Below are 13,607 nucleotides of genomic sequence, written 5' to 3' on the forward strand. Positions count from 1 at the left end.
CATATACTTTTTGAGGGTGGGTGTATCTAGGACTAACTGTTAGGTTTACTCTTTTGTTTTTGTATGGGTAGACCTGATGTATAGGCATTTGATGATTGTATACATGTGGCTGAAGCCACCGCTATGGACACCTTTGCTCTGGATGACACTGTATTTTGTAAAACCCCCATATTTTTGGACAACTTTAAATGATGAATGCTTTTGTGATCGATCTTGTTATTTGAAAAGAAAGTGTTAGCAACTTTATTTGTAAAAGAGTTTATCGACCGTATTTTATTCTTTTACTTTCACGTGACGACCTAAAGTAATGGCTGGTACATTCTTTCTTTTGAAAAAGCAAAATAGTTTAGAGATTATGAGCGGTGAGAAAGAAATGACTCCGAATAGAGTTGTGAACTGGCCATTCAGGACTCTGTAGTGAGGATTTTCCTTCGAAACCTTGTTTTGGTGAAAAGAGAAAGAAATGAAAAAGAAAAAGAAGAAAAAAAAAATTTACCATGGTTTTTGTTAATTAAATCATTACTATTAAACCAGTCATTATTTTGGGGACGCCACAATTGGTGGTATCAGAGCAAAAGTTGGATTCTAGTGAACCTGTTATGGTCTTGCTGTGTGAATGCTGTGTATCTCTGAAACTTGGGAGTAGGTTTCGGGGAGTGACGTTAAGTCACACATCATTCTCAACATAAATATCATCTCATCTCGATGACGTTATTAACAACAACAACCTCATTTCATATTCACATATTCATCAACAATAACAACAATTCATGTTGACATGGTCTTTATTAACAACGTCATCTCAAATCAATATCAACATAATTATCATTATCATCACATATCAATTAAAATTCTCAATAGCAACATCAATAACAAATTGCATTCTGCACATATATATTTCTTTCATGCTTGAGATTCACACTCACAGGTCTTCAAACAACACAAATCAAATAAAGACAACAATATCATTCATCACAATATATATATATATATATATATATATATATATATCGTATCCCATTCGTCAAAACATAGTTTTTCCTGAAAAACCACCATGCATATCAATAACAATTTCATCGCATCCCATTAGTTAAAAACATTGTTTTCTATAAAAGAAAAATCAGCATGCAACAGGGACAGGCAGTTATCCTCATAGCTAGGTTTCCTGACCCTAACTATGGTGTTAAAACGCAGGTTCCTTGTCACGTCACTTGGAGATTTCTTTTTCTTCTTCGCTCGTTGGTTCCATGTAATCCTCTACCATACCAAAACGAAAGAAACTTAATATGGATTTTAGAAAACAAAGCTAATAACAATGCTCTGGGTCAAACACCCACGTCACTACATAAAAGTGCTGAGAGCATTTCGGGTTTTACAAAGGGACATCATTTGGAAATTCCGACCATGCCAATGTGACCAGGGTTCAGTGTAGGTTATGAAAATAACATGCATTTCATGAAAGGATAACGTTTACAAAGTCTCTTTCTCTAGGGTTTTTCAAAGGAAGCGTAAAACATGCAATGGCGGTTCCAATGTTAGAAAAGATGCAAAGACAAGCTGAAACTAACAAGAAACAACCGTAGAACCATGGTTACCTTGAAGGAAAATGAAAGGTCAAATTAGGGTTTCATTCTCTACCGAAACCGCAAGCCAAGTTGGAAGATTCCGCTTCGGTTGATGGGTTCCTCTCGGTGTGGGGTTTCAACAGAGAACAACGGCGGTTTGTGGTGGCTAATGGTGGCTGTGGGTGATGGAGAAAGAGCTTGGAATGTTGGAAATGGTTTTGGAAGAAAGAAGGGAGAAGAAATGGCGTTTTTCCAAAGCTACTTGAACTACAAGGCTCAGAACGCACAAGTGAGCAATGCTCTCAGGAATGGAAATGTTGCACACACTACAAACATATTCTCAAAGATCCCAACGGTCAGATCATGGACAAGTGTCTTGTGAAGCTGCATACCAAATTTCGAGAAGATCCAATGGTTAACGAAGGTTGGGAAGCGTTTTTACTGAGGCAACTTCATGTAGCTTCCTTGAGAAGCTTCATTAAGAGGCTTCCTCAAGAAGCTTCCTCGTGGCTTCTTTGAGAAGCTTTCTCAAGAGGCTTCTTTGAGAAGATAACGCTTTAACTACTAACACCCTTCTAATAACTAAACTTACCTCCGTGAAAATAATTACGGATAAAATAACACAACAAATATAATCAAACATCAAATATAATTACTAATATATATATATATATATATATATATATATATATATATATATATATATATATATATATATATATATATATATATATATATATATATATATATATATCAGGGTGTTACAGTAGATACCGAAATAGCTAATATATCCTTAGCAATTGCTTGGAGTGTTGGACACTTGACACCATTAAACTTCCACCACATTAAAATATCAAAGTCAACAACTTTTGGTAAAACCTCTTCTTCTAAATAGCATTCCAACTCTGATTCAACATAAGAACTTCTAGCCCTTTTTTCCTTATAATAAATTTGTCATACTTAGATAATGCATCACCAACAACTTCACTACCAGTAACATCACCAACATTACTACCAAAAGAGTCTTTGTTCATTTTCATTTGGTAATTAGAAACTAAGTCATAACACAATTGTAGAATGCACCTAACTTGAGTAAAAGAGTCATACTCATACAATTTTTCATAATAATACTCAAGCAACTCCATCTTGTACCTAGGATCTAAAATAGTGGCAACTCTCATCACATTATGAATCACACCCCAATATTTATCAAATTTGATCATCATATTTTTTGCCATATGTTGAATCATTGGGTTAGGAGAGGAAATCCATTGTTTGATTGCCAACTTAATCTCACATATATTTGGAAAATACAAATTAGCAGTTGGATATTTAGTAGAAGAAAATAATTCAATGATAGTACTGAACAACTTCAATCTCCTACAAACATCCTTTGCAAATTGTCACTGTAAAATACTTAGCAAACAAGTATATTGAGACTCTCGTTGCTTTAATCAACAAAATGCATCCTCATATCCTATGGCAATTTCAAGCATTTTGTAAGTTGAGTTCCATCTAGTTGAACAATCTAAGACCAAATTCTTAGTGTAATGGATTCTCAACTGTTTAGTCATTTCCTCAATTTTTTCCTTCCTCTTAGGTGTTGTTGTCCAATATACCACACTATCCCGAATCTTTTCTACACCTTCTTTCACCACTTCCAACCCATCTTTTACTATCAAATTAAGGATGTGTGCACAACAATGCATGTGAAGTAAAGACCCATCCCTAAGAAAACTACCTAAGTGCAATTTATCCTTAATTTTATCAATCATAACATCATTTGTGGTATAATTATCTAGGGTGATAGTGGATAGTTTTGAGTCAATATTCCAATCCATCAAACAGTCAGTCAATACATTGCAAAGTCTATCACTTGTATGACAAGTAGGAACATAAATGAACCTAACATAAAAATAGATATATAATATAAAAAAACAACCAAAAAAAGAGATATAATATAATCATATTCAATCATTTTATAAAATAAAAGGCCTAATAATATAAAAAGTTCAAATCATTTTATTAACTCAAAATCTGACTTTGTAAGTTCCAACAACCATCAATGTAATGAGTTGTAATAGCCATATACTCCTTCTTCTGACTAGTTGAAGTCCACATGTCTAATGTAATGGCCACTCTTCTATCAAGACTATCGAACAACTTCAAAGTTGTTGCTCGTTCATTGTCATAGATTTTCATTATCTCCTTCTTAATTGTGTTTCTTGTAGGAACATGAAAATATCACTATATTTTATTTTATTTTATAATATACCAGTTGAAAAAGAGACACTTCATGTCTTTATCTTTATTAAAAACAGTTAAAGAAAATGGTGATAACAATTTTTTTTTCCAAAAAATGGTAGTAGTTACATATTAAAAGTTCATGAAAGAAATAAAAATAGTTATATATATTAAAGGATAATTCAAAAATAAAAAAATATATTCATCAAAGGAAATAATTACATTTATTATTAGTTATAAATCAATAAATGTATCTATAATATATTTTGTGTACTTGAAAAAAAAATGGTTTTGCTAGTGAACCTAAAGAGTAACAGAGTATCTCCTAAAGCCAAGGTGATCCATAATTGATAGTGGATACTCATGCATAATAATTGTTTTTGCTAGCTCTTCCCTTGCATATTCTGCATCATAAGTTCCCGCACCTAACTCTTGCTTTCCTTGCACCATCTTAGGTGTAAGAAATGTTTGTCCCTTCACCCCTCTAATAAAAATCTTGTACTGAACACAAATCTCATTATGCTGCCACAAATGCTTGGTTCCATTTTTTTATTTTCCACCAAGAAGTTTCTTACAATACTTGCATTCAGCCTTGTCCAAACCATTGACTTTAATTTTTTTAAAATGCTGTCAAATCTTACTTTTCAGCCTACATATTCCTCCTTAGCCTCCACATTATTAACTTCATCTTCATGAGGTGAAGGAGTATGATCAACATTAATAGGTGAAGGAGAAGGTGTAAGATCAGCTTGAATAGGTGAAGGAGTTGGATCAATTGGTGAAGGTGAAGAAGACTAGTTAATTGGTGAAAGAATAGGGCAAATTCCTTCTGGTGAAAAACTAAAATCTTCCATTACTTTCCCGGAAAGAAAAAAAAGCACTAATATTATAAAAAGTTTTTCCCAAACAAGTAGTATAATAAATGTTGAAAGTAGTATGATAAACAACTAGATTTTTTAATTATACACTAGAATTAAGCTCCATTTTTTATTTTTAAAAATTATAATGAAAATCAATCAATGAAAAAAATCTGAATTAAGCTCCTCTTTTGTAAACATGGTTACCTATTCTTTATTTATATTCACTAGCAATATAACATAGTAATTAACCAAGGGAAGATACAACAAGAATATGTCTAGTTTTTTGTCTTTGTATATGGATTTTTGACACCCCTTATATTATTTTAATATCTATTATTTACCTTTGCTGATAAAATCAACATGGCAGTAAACTAGATTAAATACACTTGATATGCAAACAACTATATTAGCAAAGGTTTTATAAGGAAGAAATAACGAGGAAGAAAAAGTATGAAAGGTAGAGGGATCAATGTGAGCACACACCCACTAGTGAGGAAAAAAAACCAAAATGTTGTCTTTAATATTTATCAAACTAAGCGTGGTGGAGAAGTTACATACCATGGCCCTGGTCTGGTGTTTTATAACAGTTTGGAAATTTCCTATTTTGATTTTATTTTGAGCAGTGTCTTATAACACTTAAATGTGTTTTGTATTACAACTAGTTATGTACCCTATTATCAACCTTTGAAGACACAAGATGGATCTTCATTGGTACCTTAGAACTCTTGAAGATGTTGTTATTTATGTTCTTTCTTCATCATTTTCAATTCAGGCTTCTAGGCTGGAAGGTTTAACTGGTGTTTGGGTTGGTAAATCTCTAAATCCTATTGATATGACACTCATTGATGGTTTTTCAATTAAGGCAGACACTGCTACTATAATTGAGAAATAAAATTATAAAACACATTCATATATGCTTGTGGGTTTGTCATGATTCAATTTGAAATATAACAAGATTCTAAAATCATCTGTCTTTTACCTTATTCTACTTAGTAATGTATTACAAGAAATGAGAAACTGGTTGTTATTGGTATCAGAGTGTCTCACTGGATAACCTATCATGGCTTAGCACTTAATGTCACAACAAATTTGTGTCTATTTAAATGGATTGTCCCATGTGAAATACATGGTCACAGTCATCAAGTAGGAAGCATTAAGGGCTTGGTGAGAGAAGTCAAGCTATGTATTAATCATGGAATAGATTTGCATCACCTGAATGATGCTAGTCTTATTCATATTACACATAAGTCCTTGATTGAAGAGTTCTCACAAGCATTTCAACTTAAGTACTATTACAAAAATATTTCTGCCGCCATGTTGTATGAAAGAAAACATTGCTCTCTCACCAAATAGACACATCAAAGTTGTCTTTGTTTGATATATATATATATATATAAATCCCTTGTCTACTCACTTTTTCCAAATAAAGGGCAGAGAAAATATCCTCATTGTTGCAATAGAAACACACTTTTGTACTTATGCTCCGGATTACCAAATTATTGCTCTTGTATCTTGATAATGATGATTAGTTTTATCTAGGTTTATTCTAAGCAAGTATATCTTTGCTAATTTCTGAAAAATTTATCATTGTATAGGCACTTTTCTTGGCTATAGTACAAATTTAACGAATACTGAAATTTATCAGTCAATACATAATTACTTCTATTGTTTGTGACTACTTGCATAACATTTTTTACTCTTCAATCTACTTTTAAAAGTTGTGCAAAGGTTCAAATAACCTTCCTTGTCTGTTATGTATGTAGAAGCATCAAGACTCTTCACAATCATTGATCTTGATGGATAATTCACCCAAAAAATTATTAAGATTCTATCTACCCTTTCTATCTGTCGCAACCATTCAACACAAGGGGAATTACATCTCACAATATAACCTTAGACATGACAATAGTTTTCATTTTTCAATAGCCTTAACCATTTATTTGAAACTAGTAGATCGCAAAATATAAAGGAATTTTATTCTTGTGAAATTATGTATTCTAATAATTTAGGGCACTCCTAATTCCCATTTAAAGTTTTCTAGTTCTAATAGCTCATTAATTGGTAGTTTTTCCATAAATTCACAGGTGACACTTAAATAAAAACGTGAAACTTTATTTCAAACAGAACCACAAATATTGCTCTCCAAAATTTAGAGTTCAAGCAAGTTTCCAGCTAGTGAAATTAGACTCTAATATGTCTTTAAATCTCAAACTTAATCTACTAGACAAAAATATTCATGAACGAATCCAAACAAAGAGAAGAAAAAAAGTAATTCAGCAACATTCTAACTCAAATCAAATATCGAATGAACAAAATAATGTGGAAAAACAAACAAGCAAAGAAGAAGAAAAAATGATCCAGTGTAATGCGATGGATGGTTAAGAGAGAAAGAGAGAGAGAGAGAGACCTTGGTGTCCTCATTGATGGCAGAATTGAGATCGGAGAGGAGATCGAAGTAGAGGAGTGGCAACTCCAAATCCTAAATCATTGAATTTGTGAGAGAGGTAGGTAGAGTGAGGACTGAGGAGCCGCAACGCAAATTAGGTTTTAGGAATTAGGTTTTTCAAATTATAACAAATACGCACTCAACTCCAAACCGACACCTTTTCTTCCTCTATAATTCCGAGCGGGTCGGGGTCGAGGTCAGGGTCAGGACGGATATCAGTAATCCTATACACACCCCCACCCCCGTTTTGGGTTATTGGGGAAACTTATGACACCCTCTACCCCACACATATATGTACTAATAATAAAAGGAATAAAAATGTGAAATTAATTAATAGTTTTTAAAAACATTTAAATAAAAGCATTTCAAAAGGGTAAAAGGCTCACATTTGCTTTAATATTATCAAATAAAACTTATAAAAATACATATTCAGCTTAGAGCAAGGCCATCAAAGTCCACATTCCCTCATGATGTAGCTCCATGTTGAGCTTGTAGGCCTTGGATCTTCTTCATCAATAGAGTCTTTTGCTTCTTGAAGATCAATGGCAGTGGAATGGAGAAGGAAGAAAGATGATTGGAGACGCTACTTCAAGGAGAAGATGAGTCAAGAAAAAGCTCATCACCATAGGAAGCCATGGATAAGAGCTTGAAGGAAGGAGAAGATGAGCGGAGGGAAAGGGAGAGAAGGAGTATGAAATTTTATGCCTAAAATGAGGTATGTATTTTGAAGTATAATTCTTAAATGATCAAAGTTGCAAAAAATGCACACACATGATCTCTATTTATAGCCTAAGTGTCACACAAAATTGGAGGGAAATTTGAATTTCTATTCAAATTTCACTTGAATTTGAAATTGAATTTGTGGAGCCAAATTTTGGAGCCAAAATTTCACTAATTATGATTAGTGAATTTTAGCTATGGTTCAGCCCACTAATCCAATATCAAGTACAAGATTCTCCACTAAGTGTGCTTAGGTGTCATGAGGCATGTAAAGCATGAAAGACATGCACAAAGTGTGACTATATGATGTGGCAATGGGGTGTAGCAAGCAAATGCTCACCTCCCCCTCTAAAAATTAATTGGATTGGACTTCTCCCAATTCAATTAAATTTACTCAAATGATCAAAGTTGAAAAAATCCACACACATGATCTCTATTTATAGCCTAAGTGTCACAAAATTGGAGGAAAATTTGAATTTCTATTCAAATTTCACTTGAATTTGAAATTAAATTTGTGAAGCCAAATTTTGAAGCCAAAATTTCACTAATTATGGTTAGTGAATTTTAGCTATGGTTCAGCCCACTAATCCAAGATCAAGTCCAAGATTTTCTACTAAGTTTGCTTAGGTGTCATGAGGCATGTAAAGCATGAAGGACATGCACAAAGTGTCACTATATGATGTGACAATAGGGTGTAGCAAGCAAATGCTCACCTCCTCCTCTAAAATTTAATTGAATTGGGCTTCTCCCAATTCAATTAAATTTATTTCCCATCACACACATCAAATATTTACTTAATGCATGTGAAATTAAAAAACTACCCCTAATACAAAACTAGTATAGGTGCCCTAAAATACAAGAGCTGAAAAATCCTACATTTCTAGGGTACCCTACCTACATTATGGAGCCCTAAATACAAGGCCCAAAAATAATGAAATCCTAATCTAATATGTACAAAGATAAGTGGGCTCATATTGAGCCCATGGGCCCAAAATCTACCCTAAGGCCCATGAGAACCCTAGGGCCTTTTCCTGCATCTCTGGCCCAATCTTCTTGGAGTCTTCTATCCAATGCCCTTGAGGGGTAGGATTGGATCAGCATCCAAACACAAATAGCACACAGGGAGTGAATTATCACATTTTAAAAAAATACAAATAAACAAAGACAGAATCCAAATAAATTATAGAAGTATTTATAACATAGCTCGATCTAATACAACTCACATCACTTCACCACTTTATCATTTAAAATTCATTTTTCAATCGCCCATCACATTACTCATGAATCACACACTCAGGTCAAGACCTAATAACACTCATCAATTTCATAATAAACAATTAGTAAACATTATGCAACAATTATACTAAGACTCAAGCCTATATGCAATGTGGTACCATGTTAGTGAAAAACCACCCAGGGGCGCTTAGGAGTACATAACAAGACACACCACACAAGGGTATGTCGGGTCACTCTCACTAAGAAAATCATAAGGTGACCAGTCAGGGTCACTCTATTTTGTGAGAATGCTTCAACCATATTGGATCAACACAAGCTTAAAGGAGCACTCAAACCGAGTGTCTTTACTCCCAAGACTTAGACTCCAAAGAATCTGTTAGGGCCTCACCTTTTTTATTCAAGTCCAACCCCTAAAACAATTTTTTGCATGCAAATACTACTCGTGAATTGTACAATACCCACGACCTCACAGTCGTGTTTCAAACATGTTTAACATATTGCGCTACAATTTAACATTGGTTCCTAACTAGGAAAATTACACTTTTCCTTTAACACTATGCATAAACACTTTTCTCAAGATAAAAACCAGTCGGGTTATTGTATAATTCACAGCTCACAACACAAAGAATTGTCACATCAAGTGTTAATCACACACTTATTCACAATCAAATCTCATGTCCACAATTTAACATCTCATAATGTCACAATCCACCATCACATATTTACGTGTATCTCACAATTTAACATTTGTTCAAGTTTACACTTTACTCAATCTCAATAACAATATTATAATCTTAAAGAAACATGTTGCCCACAATTCATCACATATCCAATTTATCATTTACACAATTTTAATCACAATTTCATGATCTCAATATTACAATTTATCATGTTCACCTAGTGAATCTTATAAAAAATACAAACAATTTATACAAAAATATTTCTCACAACATGGGGAGTAAAACCCCTCAAATAATTTCGCATAATCATATCAAAATCAAGGAATCAAAATCATAGGTAAAAAAATATGAAAACACCAAGAGCACTCAATTTATCAACCAATCTGCATCAGGGCATCAATTGGTTTGTCAAACACAACAATATCATATTTATAATCATAAAGGAAAATTTATAATTTAATAAACATCCCAAAATAAACCCAATTTAATCCTCTAAGGATCCCTACACATGTTCATTCTAACCCCCAATTGCAATAAACTCATCCCTTACCTCTAAACAGGCTCACGTGTGTATTTCAGCAGTGATAGTGGCATCTCTAGCAGTTTCCTGTGATTCCTCACGTTTTTCCTCGGGTTGCTTTGCTGGGGTTAGTAAGCGTTAGAGAGAAGAAGAGATTGAAGCCTTCACTCCACTGTCTACGTGCGATGAGTATTTCTCCCTCCCTAGACATTAATTTGCAAATCCCAATGACCAAGATGTGAGAAAATTAATTGCAAACCTGGTGTCCAAATTTCACAATGATGCAACGGTTAACGAGTCCAAGATCATAGTTTTACTGGGATAGGTTTTGGGTCTCTGTGGGAAAAGAGAAAGCTACAATGTGAAGGGAATTTCTCTCACCTTCGACAATTTTTCGCAAATTCCAATGGTGAGAATGTTCAAAAATGGGTTTTGCACTTAGTGCTCAAATTTCATGATGATCCAACGGTTAATGAGTCCAAGATTTTTGTTTTACTGAGACAAGTCCGAGTGTGAGGGAAAAAGAGAGGGTTTTGGGAGAAGAAGAAGGGAAAACAAAATTTTATGGGAAGAGAAAGTGTAGAGATGTATCATAAGTATGAAATATGCATCTATTTATAGGTAAGGTACTCCAGCCTATTATTTACTCTATTTATTTATTTGTTTGTTTGTTTTATAAAAAGAACTCTATTTTATTTCCCATCAAATGAATAAATAATTTTTTTTTATTTTCTTTCAAACCATTAGTTTAATTAATAAATCTATTTCTCCTTATTTATTTGATTATAAAAACCTCACCATTTTTCTAAAACTCTATTCGTTTTTAACTAAAAGAACCTTTTAATTTATTTTACGAAAAATGGGGTGTTATAAAACCCAAATTTGACCCCGAACCCGGTCATTGCGGTTTTTATCCGTCAAAGTCGGGACAGGTTTGATTCGGTTCCCATGCGGTCGGATTCCGCTGCCATGCCTAGTCGTGATATTATTTTTCATTTAATACCATAGTTTGTGGTGTAACTTTTTAGTTCCCACTTTGTAGGAATTTTCTAGAATTATTGGGTTAAATGGAATTACAAATTTGGAATCTGATACAAGTGCCTCTGCGAACAATAAAAATCCAGGTTCTTGCCATGCATTGGTATTTGTTGAGAATAATGTAGAAGAATATATGATGTGAAGTTCTGATTATGCCAAAGATGAGCGCGATTCAAGTCAAGAATCTAGAAATTCAAGAAGAACGATGTACTTAGTTCCTAGGATCTTAGAGAGATTCCTTAATTAATGTTGCACAGGTTTGGCTAAAGGATATTTTACAAAAGCTTTATGAGATTTCAAAAATATGATATTTTCTCTCTGGTAATCGATTACATCCTCATGTAATCGATTAACAGTAGCCAAATTAATTTCTGAAACAGTTTTACAAATTTTGAATTTGATTTTAAAAGGCTATAATCGATTACACACAGTATGTAATCAATTACCAGATGTTAAAACTATTTGTAACAACTTTTAAAAATTTGAATTTAAATTTTAAAATCCTGTAATCGATTACAACATTTGTGTAATCGATTACCAGACATAAAAATTCAAATTTCAAGTCTGAAGAGTCACAACTCTTCAGAAACTAACTGTGTAATTGATTATCAGTAAGGAATCTTCGAAACCAAATTGTCTTATCCTCGAGAGAGTTTTTCTGAACAACATTGTCTTATCATCTCAAAAGCAAATTGTCTTATCACTCTCAAAATATTCCTTGGCCAAAACACTTGCAAATTCAATAAGGAATCTTGATCGATCTTCAATTGTAATATACTTATCTTAAAGAGAGAAAATTTTTCTTCTTCTTATTCAAAGAGATCTATTTAAGAGACCGAGGGTAGGGTCTCTTAAGTTGTAAGGATATCTGAACACAAGGGAAGGGTGTCCCTATGTGGTTCAGAGTTTGTAAAAAGCTTTTTACAAGATAGTGGAAATCTCAAGCGGGTTGCTTGGGGACTGGACGTAGGCACAGGGGGTGGTCGAACCAGTATACAATCTGAGTTTGCATTCTCTCTTCCCTTAAACTTCTTTTATTTAGTGCTATTTATCTTTTTCTTTAAAGAAGTTTATTTTTGAATTGTCTTTTGAGTAATTCATATTAAGGGTGCATTGTTAATTCATAAAAGAGAGTTAAATTGTATTTGAGAATAATTTTTGTATCTTAATTCAACCCCTCATTCTTAAGATAACTGGGGTCACTTGTCCAATAAGTGGTATCAGAGCTTCATTCTTGTATAAAGTTTAGAAACTTCAAGAATATGGCCTTATCTAACTATCTATTTCCCGAAGGGAATTCTATAAATAGGCCTCCTATTTTTAATGGCATGGGTTACCATTATTGGAAAACCCGCATGCAAATTTTTATAAAGGCTATAGATCTAAATATCTAGGAAGCCATAGAAATTGAACCTTACATTCCCACTATGGTGGCAGGAAATACAACCATAAAAAAACCTAGGGAACAATGGAGTGAGGAGGAAAGAAAATTAGTTCAATACAATTTAAAAGTCAAAAATATAATTACATCCACTTTAGGGATGGATGAATACTTTAGGGTATCAAATTGTAAAAATGCAAATGATATGTGGGATACCTTATAGGTAACCCATGAAGGAACAATAGATGTGAAAAGATCTAGGATAAATACTTTGACTCATGAATATGAATTATTTAGAATGAATTCAAATGAAACCATACAAGACATACAAAAGAGGTTTACACACATAACTAATCATCTTGCATCTTAGGGAAAAAAATTTCCAAATTAAGATCTTATCAATAAAGTTTTGAGATGCTTAAGCAGGGAATGACAACTCAAGGTAACAGCCATTACTGAATCACGAGATCTATCTAACATGTCTCTTGCTACTTTGTTTGGAAAGTTACAGGAACATGAAATGGAATTGATGAGATTGAATCAACATGAGAAGAATGATAAGGAAAAGAAAGGAATTGCTCTTAAAGCTTCATCTTCAACTCAAGAAGGAAGTGATAAGGAGGATTCGATTGAAATAGATGAAGATGATGATCTTAGTCTATTTGTAAAAAGATTCAACAAATTTCTAAGAGTCAGAGTAAATCAAAGAAGATCAAATTTTAAATCAAAGAAAAGGGCAGAAGATTCATCCTCTACTCTAAAGTGTTATGAATGCAATCAACCTGGACATCAGAGGGTTGATTGCCCAATTTTCAAGAAAAGAATAGAGAAATCTAAAAAGAAAGTCTTTAATGAAAAGAAGAGTAAGAAGGCCTACATTACATGGGATGACAATGATAGGGACTCATCTAAAGATT

At 33.2% G+C, this 13,607-nt stretch overlaps 1 pseudogene; it reads left to right on the forward strand.

Moving 5' to 3' along the window:
- Window positions 1-5,119: 5,119 nt before the first annotated feature.
- On the forward strand, window positions 5,120-6,022 carry LOC100816762 (octanoyltransferase LIP2p, chloroplastic-like; annotated as a pseudogene).
- Window positions 6,023-13,607: the final 7,585 nt, after the last annotated feature.

Source organism: Glycine max, chromosome 11, assembly GCF_000004515.6.
Source record: "Glycine max cultivar Williams 82 chromosome 11, Glycine_max_v4.0, whole genome shotgun sequence".
Classification (NCBI taxonomy): domain Eukaryota; kingdom Viridiplantae; phylum Streptophyta; class Magnoliopsida; order Fabales; family Fabaceae; genus Glycine; species Glycine max.